The sequence below is a fragment of the Muntiacus reevesi genome, chromosome 17, assembly GCF_963930625.1.
Source record: "Muntiacus reevesi chromosome 17, mMunRee1.1, whole genome shotgun sequence".
Classification (NCBI taxonomy): Eukaryota; Metazoa; Chordata; class Mammalia; order Artiodactyla; family Cervidae; genus Muntiacus; species Muntiacus reevesi.
In genome coordinates this window covers 18,665,451-18,676,228 of record NC_089265.1, presented here as the reverse complement: position 1 = coordinate 18,676,228, position 10,778 = coordinate 18,665,451, and positions in this window count along the sequence as shown.

Genomic DNA, 10,778 nt, shown 5'->3' with positions numbered 1-10,778 from the left:
ATCCAATAACTTCTGTTTGGAATGTTCTGATTTTATGGAATGATGTCTCTGTCTTTCTATCCTCAGGAATTTCTGGACTTGTAGAGTTGTGGACATGTGAGAACTATGTTATATTCAAAACTTATAGATGCCTTTGTCCATGTGTTAAATTACAATTTCTCCGTATAACTACACAATGAATACACAGTCTTTGTCGTTTAGAAAGCTGCAGCATTTGTTCTTTTCAAAGTTGAGCTTTGAGTTTCATGTATTGGTAGACTATCAGGTTTCAGTCATGTCCAACTCTTTGCGACCCCTGGACTGTAGCCTGCCAGGCTCCTCTGTCCATGGAATTTTCTCCAGGTTTGAATACTGTAGTGGGTAGCTCTTCCCTTCTCCAGGGGTTCTTCCTAGCCCAGGGATAGAACCCAGGACTCCTGCATTGCAGGCGGATTCATTACTTTCTGAGCCACCAGGGAAGCCCAGACTATCAGGGTTACAACAAGTTCCAAGAGAGTTTAGCATTTCTGTTTTTCAGATGAGGGAATTGTGAGTGAGAGCAAGCAAGTCACTGTGTCCAAGGTCTTACTGCTTTAGCAGTGACAAGGCCGCTGTGACCCACTAGATCTCAAATATCACAGTCCTTTCTGTTTTCTGTTGTATCACATGCAACATAAGTATGTCAAAAAACAAGCCTTAGTTCCCCCCATTCCGTTACTTTCCAACTCCCATGGAAATAGGATTATAGCTGGAAGATTGCTTGAATTTGGTGGTTTAAAATATCTCTCTTCTCCCTCCATGATGCAGTGGAAAGAGCATTTATCTGGAGTCAATTTTGAACAGTATTGACTGAATGCCTTCTCTGTGCCAAGTTTGAGACCAGGACCTAGAAATAGAGACGTGAATGAGGAACATAATCCTAGTGTTTACAGTCAGCTCAGACTTCTGGTCTGGCCTCTTACTGCTTATCTATCTTTAGGTAAATCATTTCACCTCTCTGAAACTCCATTTTCTGATCTTTAAAATAAGGGCAAATTCTATTTTTGAAAGTTGTGAAGATTAATTAAACTTTAATAAAAGTAAATCTTATAGCACATTTCTGACAAACAGTAGGCATGTACTTAACAAATGTTAATGTCTTCCCTCTTACATCTAAGGGTTACTGTGAAAATCAAATAAGAGAATGTACATGAAAATGCTTTGTGAATTGAACACAAAATTCCATGGACAGAGGAGCCTGTCCTGCTACAGTTGATGGGGTTGCAAAGAGTTGGACATGACTTAGTAACAATAGCAACAAGTTATAGACAAAGTTGGGGTTTTACACATATTGCCTTTCTTCACCTTGTTCCAGTCAAATGAATAAGTTCCAGTCAAATGAAAAGAAGCAAGCATCTCAAGATAAAGTAGCAACTTAATTACAGATTAAGGCTATATTTGAGATTGTAGTTTTGATATGCTTCCCAACACTTTATTCTAGAATTAAATTTACCCACTCAGGTAGGCACAGAACAGTGTGTGTAGGCACAGGTCTTACCATTGGGGCAGTAATTTTGCAATGCAGAATGTAAACAGAATGAATGCTTCCTGAATGGAAGCAGAGAACCCTGAAAGAGCAGAGCTGCCCATGAACAAATTGTTTTTAAACTCACTAATTACTCCATCTCAGTGGATAAGTCACTCCATCTCACATGGAAAAGAAATGGGAAGTGGTATTTAGGAAGGAAGCCTTTTTCCAAGGAAAGAAAACAAGAGGACAGAAAATACAGGTTTCTCTAACAGACACATATACATTGCTATGAAGAAATTAAAATTCAATCCTCTTCCCCCAACCCCTCCCATAATACCCTTTTATTGCCTTCAAAGCTATTTAAATCTCTTTCCCCAGCTATGATATGTTCAGTGAAAAATACAGATTAGAAAATTCTGCTGTATTACATTGCACATTCTATTCCATATACACAGTATGTACAGTCTGTATGGTGTGTGTGTGTGTCCTAAAGGAATGTGTATTTATTAGAGGAAGTGGAGAGGAAAATTATATTAAAGTGCTCAGGGTGTCCATCTTCAGGTATGATTATGATGATTATTATTATGCATTTCATACTTTTCAGAATTTGTTAATAGTGTATTTTTTAAAAGTTGGCAATCTCCTTCCTGCCAATATGCAACTTTAAAAAAGCACAAACAATAACAAAATCTAACCATGTTGTTTCTTCTTCCCCAATGCTGGCAAAATTTTCCATTTTTCCCTTTTCAGTTATGTTCAGTACAAGTGGTCTAACAAACTCACTTGGTGCAGTAAACAGTGGTGGAAAGTCACCTGAAGACTAATTAAACATTATCGTGTGTGAGTGCATGCTGTCACTTCTATCATGTCTGATTCTTTGCAGTCTTACAGACTGTAGCCCACCAGGCTTACCATTCATGGGATTCTCCAGGTAAGAATACTAGAATGCATAGCCATTTCCCTCACTAGGGGATCTTCTTGACCCAGGGGTCAAACCCGTGTCTCCAGCATTGCAGGTGGATTCTTTACCACTGAGCTACTGGGGAAGTGCCAATCAAACATAAAATTGCAAATATCATAGCAGACATTGTCATTTCTAAAGACCCATCTTTTAATTATTTGTGAATAATAATAAATCCTGGAGTTAAGGTCAACAATTTAAATTCCTTTTCCTTAGCATCTTTCCACATTTTTAAGAGCCATCTTAAGAAAGAGTATTTACTTTCTCATTTTGTTATTTTTGTTATAACTATTGGTGTGATGGAATTTTTGGTCATATAAATTTTATTTTTTTTAATTAGGTCCAATTTATCCATCTTTTGTACTTTCTCTGTTTTTTCATACTTAGAAAAGCTTTTAATCTTGGGTTATGAAAGTTTTTTCCCACATTTTCTTCTAAACTGGTTTCATTTTCCATTTAAGTATTAATATTTTGAAATGTTTACTGAAATAAAGTGGTAGTAGGGATGCAATTTTCCCCCCAAATAGTCATCCAACTTTACAACATCCTTTATGGAATAACGTCATTGCCTCAACTTTATCATATACTAAATTTTTGTATGCATGTGTATTTCTTGACTTCTACTTTGTTTTCAAAGCTCTATTTTTTTTTCAAGAGAGTACTGTGGTTTAAAAATTATGTTGTTGTAGTATGCATTTAATTTATTTATTTTCTTTGTTTAAAATTAATTTTTATTGAAGTATAATATATTTATACTCTAGACACGCCTAACACTAAAAATAAAATTTGAGCCTGGCCTCCCAGGGTATGTATGTCACTTAAAAATTTGTATATATAAAAGAATGAATACTATTATTATTATGTCCATTGTAAAATTGCTAAAACATATATTTGAAAACTAAAGGTAAAATAAACAATATTTAAATTTTTAAGCAACAAATTAAAAATAGCAATAAAATTTTACAATATGTTGCTGTCACTAATATTGTGAACAATATATCATTATTTATTTTAACTTTTTATTTTATATTGGGATATAGCCGATTAACTGGAGAAGGAAATGGCAACCCACTCCAGTGTTCTTGCCTGAAGAATCCCAGGGATGGGGTGGCACAGAATCCGACAGGACTGAACTGACTTAGCCGCAGTAGCAGCCGTTTAACAACGTTGTAATAGTTTCAGGGAACAGCAGAGGGGCTCAGCCTTGCATACACATGTATCCATTCTCCCCTAAACTCCCCTCCCATTCAGGCTGCTATATAACACTGAGCAGAGTTCCATGTGTTGTGGTGTGTATTTTAAAAATATAGTTAGTTAAATTCTGTCTCTTTATTCCTCAGAACATAGTAAGCTAAAACTACTAAAGTTAACTCAAGAGTTGATGTTTAGCTGGAAAGATCACACATAGATCTATCATCTTTTATTCTAACAACCTCAGCAGTTTCTTTACTTTGATTTGTAACAGCTTTGGCCATCTGGTAATGTGTCGTTTGAAAAGATATTTAGTTCAGCCTGTGAAGCAATTGATTTTAAGTTATTAGCAAATTGGAATGTGGCTGGATTTCAAGTAGAAGGAAAAGTTGGAGATAGGGACTTCCTTAGGCAAAACTAGTGGTTATCATAAGGAGGCAGGTTCAGAACAAGGAATTTAGAAAAAACGTGTATTCGTGTTCTTTATCTTTTGCTAAGACAACTTTTCAGTATCTCTTTGGCCTGAGAAATATTGCCTTTTTCTCAGTTAGGAAAGCATAAGAATTGTGCCATCTTAGGCACTTGAAAGGTGCACGTAGGAGTGTGTCAACCCAAGTACTTAAAATTGATCATTTCAAATAACACAGGAGCTCAAAAATCTATTCCACTGGATAAAGAACCAAACTTTATGACTTTTCTCATCAGATTTAAGAAATAATTTCAATCTACTTGAATATTATAGTAATTTACAGCACGTCATTACCTTCATCCCACTGCTAATTTTAGCAATACTAATGTAGCTTCTTTGAGAATGTTGTAATTACAGCTTTAGAAAAAGATATCTCCAAAAAGTTACTAGAGTTCTCTAATTCAATGTGTGTCTTCAGCCTTCATTTTATATGATTCACCATGACTTAAGAATTCATCTTCTAGACATTTATCTTAACAAAATAATGCAAACTATAGAAAAATATATATGCATAATTTTTTTATTGCAATGCCAGTTAACCAAATTAGAACAATTGAAATGTTCCCATTTAGGAGAATGATTATGTAACTTGTGGTATTTACAGGTATGGCATATTCACTGTAAAATAACTTTTACAAAGAGGTTTTCCAGACATAGGATAAGGCCAATGATAAATGGTTAAGTAGTAGAAATAGGGATATAGAAGTTAGTATCAGTTATTAACATTAATCAGTAATTAACATTATAATTGTTAAAATGATACTAGTGTTACTCTGAGTGTTGGGATTATGGGCTGTCAATATTTTTAGTTAATTTTTATGTTTTTTCTAAATTCTTTTTGCAATGAATGCAAAATACAGCATCTTATACTTTCTTTTTTAATTTTTTTGAAAGCACTTAAGTTGTACTCTCTTAGCAAATTTCAATGATTCAGTGTTATCATCTGTGGTTACCATGTCATATATTAGATACTCAGACCTTATTCATCTTGTAACTAAAAGTTGGTAATCTTTACCAAACTCACCCAATTTTCCCCAACCCCAGTTCTTGGCAATCACAGTTTTATTCTCTGTTTCTATGAGTACACTTTTTTAAAAAAAAGATTCTACATTTAAGTGATACCATGCAGTATTTATTTTTCTTTACTTGCCTGATTTATTTTACTTAGCATAATTCCCTTGAAGCTTATTCATGTCACCACTGATGACAGACTTTTCTTCTTTTTGAAGGCTGAATAATATTCTGTTTTGTATATATACCGCATTTTCTTGTTCCATTCATCCATTGGCAAATAGGCTGTTTCTATACTGTGACTATTGTGAATAATGCTGAATCAAATATGGGAGTCTATATAGCTCTTCAAGATAACAGTTTCCTTTAAATATATACCCAGAAGTGGAATTGTTGGATTGTATGGAAATTCTTTTCATACTGTCACGGGGTGAAAGAGGAGAGAGAAAACGGTGACATAAAACTCAACATTCAAACAACTAAGATAATGGCATCAAGACTTATCATTTCATGGCAAATAGAATGAAAAAAAGTGGAAACAATGACAGATTTTATTTTCTGGACTACAAAATCACTGCAGATGGTGACTGTAGCCGTGAAATTAAAAGATGCTTGCTACTTGGAAAGAAAGCTATGACAGACCTAGACAGTGTATTTAACAGCAGAGACATCACTTTACCTACAAAGGTCCAAATAATCAAAGTGATGTAGTCATGTATGGATGTGAGAATTGGACTATAAAGAAAGCTGAGCATGGAAGAACTGTTGCTTTTGAACTGTGGTGCTGGAAAAGACTCTTGAGATTCCCCTGGACAGCAAGGAGATCAAAACAGTCAATCCTAAAGGAAAGCAACCCTGAGTATTCATTGGAAGGACTGATGCTGAAACTGAAGCTCCTGTACTTCCACCACCAGATGCAAAGAGCCAGCTAATTGGAAAAGACTCTGATGCTGGGAAAAGTTAAGGGCAAGAGGAGAAGGGGGTGACAGAGGAGGAGATGGTTGGGCTGCATTACCGACTCAACAGGCATGAGTTTGAGCAAATTCTGGGAGGTAGTATGGTTGCAGAGTTGGATACAACTGAGCGACTTTCACTTCACTTTACTTCACTGGGAGATAGTGAAGGACAGGGAATCCTGGGGTGTTGCAATCCATGGGGGTCGCAGAATTGGGCACGACTTAGTGACTGAATGGCAATAACATGGCAATTCTAGTTTTAATTGCTTGAGGCAATTCCATACTGTTTTCCACAGTGGCTGTACTAATTACATCTGTACCAACAAGGCACTAGGATTCCCTTTTCTTCACATTCCCACCAGCGTGCATCCCTTGTCTTTTTTTTTTTTTAATTTGGCTGCTTCGTGTCTTGTTGCAGCAGGCAGGATCTTTCATTGTGGCGTACAGACTCCCTAGTTGTGGTACATGGACTCAGTAGTTGTAGCTCATGGTCTTAGTTCTTCCGTCGCATGTGGGATCTTATTTCCCTGACCAGGAATTGAACCTGTATCCCCTGCATTGCAAGGTGGATTCTTAACCACTGGGCCACCATGGAAGTCCCTATCCATTGTTTCTTGATGATTGATGCCATTCTAACAGGCATAAAGTAATACCTCAAGGATATTTTTGATTCATATTTCCCTGATGATTAGTGATGCTGGGCATCATTTTGTGTACCTGTTGGCCATTTTGTATGTCTGTTTTGGAAAAATGTCTATTGAGGCCCTCTGTCCATTTTCTATTCGTGTCATAATTATTCATTGCCATTAATTTGTATTATTTCCTTATATACTTTATATATTAATGTCTTATTAGATAATATAGTTCAGAAATGTTTTCTCCCATTCCATAGGTTTCCTTTGGTTTTGCTGATGGTTTCCTTTGGTGAACAAAAGTTTTTAGCTTTATGTATTTCCACTTGCTTATGTTTGCTTTTGTTGCCTTTATTTTTTGTGTCATATCCAAGAAAAATTGTTGCCCAGACTAATATCAAGGAGCATTTCTTCTATTTTTTTTCTAGGAGTTTTACAGTTTTAGGTTTTACATTTAATTCTTTAATCTATTTCCATTTAATTTTTTGTGAGCGATGTAAGATAGAGGTTGAATTTCATTCTTTTGCATGTGAATGAATATCCAGTTTTCCCAATACTGTTACCTGGCATAAATCTTACTTGGTCATTTGATTTTCTAATGTTTTGTTGATTTTTGCAACTATGTTCATGAGAGTTATTGATCTATAGGTTTTTTAGTTCTGGTAATATCTTTATTTGGCTTTGGTTTTAGGATGATGCTGTTCTCACAGAATGGGTGAGGAAGCTGCTGTTACTTAATTCTTAATCTTCACTCTTTGTTCCACCTTCTGTGCACACTCCTCTGACACTACCTGGATACCGCTCTTTCACTATCAAGATAATATTTTTTAAGACTTTGCACTTAGCAAATTTTATGCAAGATTTGGTATCCAATAGGGGATTAATGTGCAGTGCAGCAAAGCACAGCATATAATTCAAGTTTATATTAGACATTCTTTCTCTTAAACACCCCTTTGCCCCTTCAAATAATGTGAACTCACTAATTGTTCCACTTCAGCTATCCCTGTCCTTTCATTGTACTACAGGACTCTACCTTCTTATCTATTCTTAACTTTTATTTTAAAAATTCACCTGGTTTTACAATGTAAACAATTCAATTTTCTTCAGTAAGCTTTGGACGAATGTTCATGTGTGAACTAGGGTGGGTGGATTTCAGCTGATATTTTTATTTCTTATTTAATATATAAGTCATAGTTGGCCTTGGGTCACAAGGAGGCTTTTCTCCATGTAGTTGTCAGGACACCAGCTTTCTTTTATGTAGTGACTCTGAGTTCATCAGTTCAGTTGCTCAGTTGTGTCCGACTCTTTGTGACCCCATGAATCGCAGCACTCCAGGCCTCCCTGTCCATCAACAACTCCCAGAATCTACCCAAACCCATGTCCACTAAGTCAGTGATGCCATCCAGTCACCTCATCCTCTGTCATCCCCTTCTCCTCCTGCCCTCAATCCTTCCCAGCATTAGGGTCTTTTCCAATGAGTCAACTCTTCGCATGAGGTGGCCAAAGTATTGGAGTTTCAGCTTCAGCATCAGTCCTTCCAATGAACACCCAGGACTGATCTTCGTTCGGATGGACTTGGATCTCCTTGTAGTCCAAGGGACTCTCAAGAGTCTTCTCCAACACCACAGTTCAAAAGCATCAATTCCTCGGCGCTCAGCTTTCTTCACCGTCCAACTCACACATCCATACATGACTAGTGGAAAAATCATAGCCTTGACTAGATGGACCTTTGTTGGCAAAGTAATGTCTCTGCTTTTTAATATGCTATCTAGGTTGGTCATAACTTTCCTTCCAAGGAGTAAGCATCTTTTAATTTCATGGCTGCAATCACCATCTGCAGTGATTTTGGAGCCCAAAAATTAAAGTCTGATACTGTTTCCACTGTTTCCCTATCTATTTCCCATGAAGTGATGGGGCCAGATGCCATGATCTTAGCTTTCTGAACATTAAGCTTTAAGTCAACTTTTTCACTCTCCTCCTTCACTTTCATCAAGAGGTTTTTTAGTTCCTCTTCACTCTAGCATCTCCTTGGACAAAGGAGAGAAAGAACTTGAAAGGTGACCCAAGGGACTTCAGGGCCAGGTATGAAAGTATTATTTATCACTTCCCACATTCTGCTGCTCAGAATTCTTTCACGTGTCCCCACCTGATTGCAAAATGTTGTCTGGCTATGTGCTTCAGAGAAAATGAAACATTCTTTGATGAATATGTAAAATTCTTCCTGTCACACTTTAAAAAAGTTAGGGTGATACACTAAGTATAAGTCTAATATGGGTCTCCATTCCTCTACTAGCATTTTAGTGAAAATTTCTTTCTTTTACAAGAGCTCACTGTCCTGAGGAGACCTTCTTGTCTGACACAATCCTCTCAAATCCCTTAGAAAAAAGAGGCTCCCATCAATTTTATTTGCTGCATTGCCTATTGATTTGAGTATCTCAGACTCCCCCCCCCTTTTTATTGCTGTATACTTAGCCTAGTTTATGCAGTATGCATATATAATTTGGTACCCTTACATTTTTCACTAATAATACTTGATGGATTTTTTTCTTATGGATCGATGCTATCTAATCAATATCAGAAATGATATTAGCTGTATCTAGTTCTGTTTTTAACTAATAAGCTCATTGTTAATATCTCATGAGATTTTTTATTGTAGCTGAAAGTCTGTTCCTACATTTTGTCAAAGCCCACTTTCCTTCATTTTCCCCTAAGGATTCCTCAGTCACCTCTTTGAGATTGTCAACTGCTTTCTTTATTTTTTATTCCTTATCTGTTTCCTAGTTATTCCCTTTAGCTGCCTTGGTTTCTTGCTCTTTCTTTTAAAAAAAAAAAAAAAACTTTGATTGCTCCCTGTGTTCCCATAATCAACTAGATGTTGTTTTTCACTGCTTATATATTCAGTCCCCCACAGTGAAAGAAGTTAAAGAGTATTTCAGTTATTCCTATTTGCTTTCCATTCCCTGACCTTCCTGTTAATTTCAGATTTGACTAGTATGTTTTACATATTAGAGCTGTATTTGGTGCAATTTTGTTTTTCAGAATTTTAATATGTGAATCACTTTGACTTTGAATTCATTTTTTATGAACTAACGTGTGACAGTCCTTATTAAGTGCTTTTGAGATCACTGCTGCTATGCTGATAAAGATTGCTTAAACTGAACTCAGGAAAGGTTTTCTGTGTATCTGGTGTGGGTCAAAGAGATTATAATCCCAATAGTCTAGAAGAGGCAATTAAGTGTTTGTTCATATTTGGATTTTTAAAATAAAAATACCTCTCAATTGCAGCCATTTTAGTGCATACATCTGTTTAGAATCTTGCTACAAGGTTGTTGCTTTCTGTGGTGAGACTGTCACTTTTTTTAAACGAATGGGTTGAATATAATGGGTAAATTTAGTAGAGTCCTCAATACCACAAAATGATTTAAACTAAGGTTTTTTAAAAAAATCTTTCTTGGTGGTGGAAATCATTTTATGAGGGGTAATTTCTTTGAATGATTAAATACAGAACTGTTTCTTGCCCAGTGAGTTTATGGAGGAGTAGACATTCTTATTTCCATAATAGCAGTAGGTATGTGGTTTATTGGCAAGCTTCCCTCTTTCTAGTGTTCACCCCTCCCCTCCCACCACAGTGAGCTGTGAGCGCATTACGGAGGCAAGGCCAATTAGTCTGGCCATGTTGATTGTCTTAGAGATGAATGTATGACCCAAGCATGGCCAATGAGAGCTCCACCAAAAGTGTTTGCTGGAACTTTAAGAAAAAGTGCTTTCCTACCCCTTAGTTACTAAGATGTATTAGAAGTAGGAGCCCCTGGGAGCTCTTGTTACCATCACATGGAGCGAGCTCTGTCTAAGGATAAAACAATGAGGAAAACAGAATTGAGAGAATATTTCTTATGGCATTTCTAAAATCCTAGATCTAATTGTGTTTGAAGTCAGTCACCTCTTAGATTTCTCAGGAGTGTAAGTCATTAAGTTACCATTTAACTCAAGCTAGTTTTGGTTGAGTTTCTTTCACTGACAACTAGAAGTGTACCATCAAAAACACTATGTAGAATTGTTTTCTACAGGA